Here is a 6,729-nt window from a genome sequence, read left to right on the forward strand (position 1 = left end):
GAGAGGCTCCCACCACCACCGCTGTACTGGCAGCTGTCAGCCTGGCTTGTGGCTGAGCAAAGCTCCCCCTGTGGGAGCACACTGACCACCAGGGGGAAGCTCCTACATTGAGCGTCTGCCCCCTGGTGGTCAGTGTGTGTCATAGTGACCAGTCATTCCCAGTCTTTCTGCTGTTAGGGTCAATTTGCATATTACCCTTTTATTATATAGGATAGAGGCCTGGTGCACCGGTGGGGGCCAGTTGGTTTGCCCTGAAGGGTGTCCCGGGTCAGGGTGGGGGTCCTGCTGGGGTGCCTGGCCAGCCTGGGTGAGGGGTTGATGGCTGTTTGCAGGTTGGCCACAGCCCCCAGCCATCCAAGCTCCCAGTGGAGGCTGGCTGGAAGCTGATATCTGGGATTTATTTATCTTCTATAATTGAAACTTTGTTGCCTTGAGTGGAGCTGGCCAGGGCTGGCGGAAAGCTTGGTTTCCTCCATTGCCAAGGCAAGCAAGCCTCCTGCTTGCTCCAGCTCGGTGGCTGCCGGCCGCCATCTTGGTTGTGTTAATTTGCATATAGTCGCTCTGTTTGGCTGGTGGGTGTGGCTTATGGGAGTGGCTTGTGAGTGTAGCCGAGGTACAGTCAATTTGCATGGTTCTCTTTTATTAGATAAGATATCTCTGTGTCCTAGGGGGAGGAGAGGGACACTTGGCAGCATCCTGGAGGGGGGCCCCAGGTAGCCCCAAGCCATCGTGCCTCTTCAGCCACTTTATTAGCTCAGACACATCGCACTACAGGCACCCACTGCCACCGCCGCTGCTGCTGACACCCCTGCAGTCTAGGCGGCTGGCTGGACCATCCGAGTGTCCATGGGGGTCCAAGTCCTCGACCCCACCAGCCCTCAGTTGTGGTCAGATTCTTCCTCCCCCTCACGAAGCCACTTGAAGAAGCCTGTGACAGATTTAAGGGCCACGCCCTTGCCCTGCTGCTCAGCGGGGTCCTTGCTACTCTCCCAGCTGTAGAGGAGTCTTCCTTCAGCACATCCCCATCATACAATGCATCAAAGAATATCCCAAGCAGGTTGGGGGGCTGTTCGAAGGTCACTACAAATGCCTGGAGGGCACAGAGTGCCTGCAGCTCCTTCTGCTAATCACATAGGTACTTCTGTAGCAGTTTCACTCATGCTTTAAGCACTGCAACACCCACTCGGAGGGTAGTCTCAAAGATGATTGCGGAATAGCAGGCAGTTTTCATGAGGGCTCGAACTAGTGTGTTGGATGCTACCTGCTGCTCAGTCAGGTTGGCCTCTATCCAGTCAAACACCTGCTGGTTACTACTGTCCTCCTTGAGTAGCTTCTCCAGCTGCCTGCTCAGCTCCTCAGAGGACAGCAACCTCTGGCCAGGGGCTTCTGACTCCTCTCCCAGGGTATACTCCACCTTCTGTTCAGCAACAAATGCAGCAACATCCTGGCCTTCCGGTAGGAATTCTTTCCAGGTGAGTCCAGCTTCTCGCCATAGTGTCCCCAACCTTTTTGGGACCCATGCTTTTGCATAGGAGGCCCAGGATCTCCAGAAACAGAGAAGCAGCTTTGCCCAGGGGCCTCAGAGGTTTTATAATCTCCCTGAACAGCTCCCCCATGGGTACTCCACCGTCCTGCAGAATTGGCATTACCAGTTCTGCTAGGTAGAGCCACACATGGGGGAAGTCAATTTCCATGGTCTTCAGCCAATTCTAGGATTTCAAACAGCCCTTGATAATACTGAGCAGTGGAGAGGTGCCCAGCACAGAGCAGCTGGTGCAGTAGCCGTCCCATATGTTCACGTGCAATGGCACTGCGCTCCAGTGTGGACTCGATGCCATGCCGCACAAAGATGAAAAGCAGGGAGGGTGAGGCCAGCTCCTGCACACACTGCACTGCCTTCTTCATGTCATTGAGATGGAGGTATTCCTCAGAGATGGCCTTGGATTTCTTCTCCAGCTCCTCTTCTGATAGTGCAGCCTTAGGGGGCTCACAGGAGGTAAGGTGGCGTCTCGCTTCCCAGCATCCCGCCCACGGTCCGGTTCCTCCGAGAAGCTAGCTGCCTTGCGCAATCCCTCAGGCTGGGAAGGCTGCTCTCTACTCCGTTCCTCCACTTCCTTACTGAAGCTCCGCTTGGTGCCAGGTGTCCAAGAGCTCTCTAGCTGGTCCCCACAATCACCTCCCCGCTCTCTCCTCTCTAAGCGGTCTCCCCGATCCCCAGTTTTCTCACCTCGTTCCAGGCTCAAGCTACTCCTCTGGGCCACACGTCTGTTTTCCGTGCTTTCAGTAGGTGCTGCTTGTTGAAGGGCTGAGAAGCGATTCAAGGTACTAGTAGCTGGATGAGCAGCTTCTGATGCTGCGTCAGAGGGCTTGGCTCCTTAGCCTCCACTGCTGCCCTTGCCCCAGCTCAATCGCCCTCCAGGTGCAAAGAGCTGGTTGTTAGAATGATGGAGCCAGGCTTCGTGATCTTGGTGAGTCGTGAGGTGTCAATAGGGCGGCTGCCCTTACTAATGGGGACTGTGTTCCAGCCACTACCATCATCTACAAGTGGAAGGCCAAGCTGATAGGTGGGCCTGGAGGACCACCCAGACACTTGTCGCTGCCCTTGGCCATTAGCTGCTGCACTTTTATGTGCTCCCGATGCTCCTCCAACTCCGCCTCCTTATGGATCTGGTCAATGGTCTTGGGACCCTGATCCCCTCGGCGTGGCACCCAATTGCTCCGTCGCAGATCCAGCACGTCTTGCAGCATGAAGCGCATTCGGGATGAAGTCTTCTTTTCCTTAATTATTTTTTCCATCTGGTTGAAATACTGATCCATTCAGGGCTTAGCTTTTTCAAAGTCTAGGTCTTTGCCAATAGTAGTGAGCAGATGGCAAAGGCATTCAAGGGTCTCTTTGTCATGGTTCTTAAGTAGTTTAACTACACAGTCGTGCATTATTGCCTCTGTTAACATCTTCAGCTTGAACAACTCCCCAATAAACTTGATATTCCCTAAAGAGCGCCGCCGGGCTATATCTCGAGCCTCTTCCAGCTCTTCCTTCAGGTGTCCCTGTTCCTCTGCCGTAGCAGCTTCATCCATCTTTTGCTTCTTCTCAAAAACTTCATCATCATCTTTGTCTTTTTCAAACTCCTTCTGACATCGATTCAACAACAGTTTTCGAAAGTTTACAGTCACTGTTGGCTTTTCTGTAGTGGGCACTTTCAGCCCCATGAGGCAGTGGCACATGTTGGCATAGGCCACAGAGAAGTTGGGCTCTGAAATGGCCTTCTCAAAGATGAGGTCAATGACCCCTTTCAGGCGTTCCTCAGTGTCGATGGCCAGCTGCGTCACTTGCTTCATCAACTGCTGGAACATCTGGGGTTGGCCTGACCACATCTTAACCAACCCAGGCAGATGAGTATCCATGCTAGCTTTACTTGGAACTATTACTTTGTTTTTCCTATGTACCCCCAAAATGTGGGCACTTGGTTGATATACTTCTGTTCTGAGATGGATTAAGATTGTGATCATGAACCTTGAATATCCGAATTCTTTTCCTAAAATTCTTTGAGAAGTGGGTGAATAGGAAGATATGGGAGCATGGAAAGCCAAAATCAACCTTTATTCCCTCATTTTTAAAGTAACAGATAAATAAATAATTAGCCCTCAAAGCTCAACTCTGCTCCACATAGTGGTAAAATTTGCCTTCTCATTGGCTTTTAAAGTTTTAGAGAACCTTGTGTGGTTTTCATTCATTTGATTATTCATTTATTTGTTCAACACATGCATACCTCCCAATGCTGAGTGCAGGTCAGAGAATGAGATTGACAGAGCCCTTTCTCTCATGGCACTTTTACAATACATGCATTTTTTTGTAAAGTGAGTTATGAAATCATGTCGTGAGTTGTGATGGGCGTTGGAAAAAATGACAAAATACAAAAGCACAATCTTGCACAAGGATATGGGGAAATAACAAAAGCATAGTGGATCCCAGGAAATCCAGGAAAGTGAAGCCAATAGAAAGTAACAATAAAAGAGATTTACTTTTAGCAAAGAGAATGGACTGAGGAGAAACCCTAACGCTCTGAGTCACACAGGAAGGTTAGAACTCATGGGTGAGCAGAGGCAGCTCTACCTCCTCAGTAGGGATGAGGTGATTCCCAGAGAGACCCACGGGTCAAAGCAGAGTGAATTCTTTATTCTTGGTCCTATTGGTAAAAATAACTGATTTTTTTCCTTTATAGGAAGTAGTGTTGATGTGATGGTGCACTTAATGTAATAATCTGTATTATATAATAAGCTCTTGGAAACCCCATTCTCTAAAACCTTTGGCTTTCATATTTTCTTTACGAAATCTGCTTATATTTATTCTACTTATTTGTATCTATTTCTTGAAGCAAAGCCACATCTTCTCTTGCTGACCTTTGGACTATTTAACTTTCCCTTTTCCCACTGAAGTCTATTCCTTATCCTAAACTATGTGACATTGTGGAAACCATCCTAGCAGGTGGTGATATATCTTGTATGACAACAGCTAACAAAGCAAACACATCTTAGTGGATATGAATTAGGAGTATGAAAAACTCTATTTGACAGGGGTGGGAAACCTTTTTTCTGCCAACAGCCATTTGGATATTTATAACATCATTTATGAGCCATACAAAATTATCAATTTAAAAATTAGCCTGCTATGTTTGGTCAAACATTTAATTAACTCACCCCTAATGCCTTGGTAGGGCCAGACCAAATGATTTCTCAGACCTTATATTGCCCACAGGCTGGACGTTCCCCGCTCCTGCATCACCTGCATCCCTGATGAACTGTGGGAAAGGAAAAGTAAGTGACAACTTAAGGGACTGGGCTCCTCCAAGTCAGGGCCATGTATGTGCATCTGTGGCACTGGTGCCTCACCAGAGCCGGCTGGGATGCAGGTGTGCAATGCAGATTGTTGAACGAAGGTTCTGAAAAGACCATGTGGCCTAACTAAAGGGCATGGGACTGCAGAGTGGAGCAGCCCTTCTTCAGCTGTTTCTGGCTGGGTGACCTTTGGCAGGTAATTAATCTCTCTGCACCTCAATTGCCTTTTCTCTGAAATGATGATGATAACAATCTTAGGACCATGTTGGAGCGATTAGAAATAATAACAAAAACCCATAGAGCCTATGAAGACTCCAAATGTATAACAAATGGATTAGTTTTACTGTAAAATTTGCAGATTTACAATATTCTTTAATTACTAATACTTGGGAGTATTTACAGTATGTGCAAACCACACTTTCACTAAGCCACAGGTGTTTTTTTGTTGTTGTTGTTTTGTCTTAAATTCTTTATTGTTGAAAGTATTACATATGTCTCCCTAAAACTGAGAAATTTAAAAATGTTAATTTATTTACAATAATAATAAAACAATTAAATATTAGGATAAATCACTCATTTCCAAAACAAAAATTACTGAAAAAAGTGCCATTATTATATGCTTTTGAAAATCTCTTTAATGTCTTGTTTCAGAGAAGACAATTCTCATATCTGCTTCTTCAATCAATCCATTGTAGTAGTAAAAATCATATAACCTCTAGAAAAAACTCAAGAATAAAAGAATGAGAAAGTGAAAAAGGGCAAACAATATGTTTATATTTGTATGACAGTAGCTTTCACTTTGCAAACCTCCTAACAGGATCTTGAGGATTCCCAAGTACCACACTCTGAGAATAACTCCTTGTAGAGACAACACAGTCACAAACTAAAACAAGTATAGTAGAAAAAAAAATAAAATGCCTGGCCAGGTGACTCAGTTGGTTGGAATGTCATCCTGTACACAAAAAGATTTTGTGTTTCATACCTAGGGCACATACCTAGGTTGAGGGTTCACTCCCCAGTCAGAGCGCATACAGGAAGCAACTGATCGATGTCTCTCTCTGTGTCTCTGTCTCTCCCTTCCTCTTTTTCTAAAATCAATAAAAATGTCCTCGGTGAGGATTAATAATAAATAAAATTAAAAAGAAAAACACCCCAAACATATAAACTGCTAGTTTAGGAAACACTGTTGCACTGATTGGATGGTATAAATGCTTTTATGGTACAGTTTAACTTCTGGAGTTCCTACTAGAAGTTTCAAAAAGTCTATTAATTGTATTTCTTTTCATTAATTATGAAATCAATGGAATTTCAGCAAAGATGACCATTGGCATGCCATCACATGCTTGGGGAATCATCAGGCTTTATACTTGAGAGCATTTTATTTATGGATTTGGAATGATTATATCTTGAAATAATACCTTTTCTTTTTAAGGGCTTAGTAATGAATGCCTCAGCATAATGAAGAGTATGCGATGTTTGAATTCAGACACACAATAGTTGGGCAACTTTAGGCCTCAGTTTCCTCTTCTGTTACGTGGGAATAACAATGAAACCCAGACTGGATTACTTTTATATACCCAAAGGCCTTAGTCTGATACATAGCTCCAGGAAGGCAAGAGGCAAAATTCCCAATTGTGACTTCAGTTGGGGTGAATGAGGCCTTAGAATTCATCACACTTGCATCTGGCTTCTGCTAGAACACACTCAGCAATAGAAACACTGTTCTCCATGCAGCTCCGTTCAGTTCACAGAGATCTAATTGTTAGAACATTTAGGGAGCTAAAATCTCCTGTCCACATTCCAATTGGTCCCTCTCCTTCCTCTGAGTGCAGTCTAATTCTCTTTTCCATGCCAACTCTTTACACATTTGAACAACTCTTCCGTGCAGTGCCA

General features: G+C 45.6%; 1 pseudogene; it reads right to left on the reverse strand.

Annotated features, from left to right (window-relative positions):
• Positions 1–843: 843 nt before the first annotated feature.
• Positions 844–3,375, reverse strand: LOC102240770 (annotated as a pseudogene).
• Between the last annotated feature and the right edge of the window lie 3,354 nt (positions 3,376–6,729).

Source organism: Myotis brandtii, unplaced genomic scaffold (genome assembly GCF_000412655.1).
Source record: "Myotis brandtii unplaced genomic scaffold, ASM41265v1 scaffold49, whole genome shotgun sequence".
Lineage (NCBI taxonomy): Eukaryota > Metazoa > Chordata > Mammalia > Chiroptera > Vespertilionidae > Myotis > Myotis brandtii.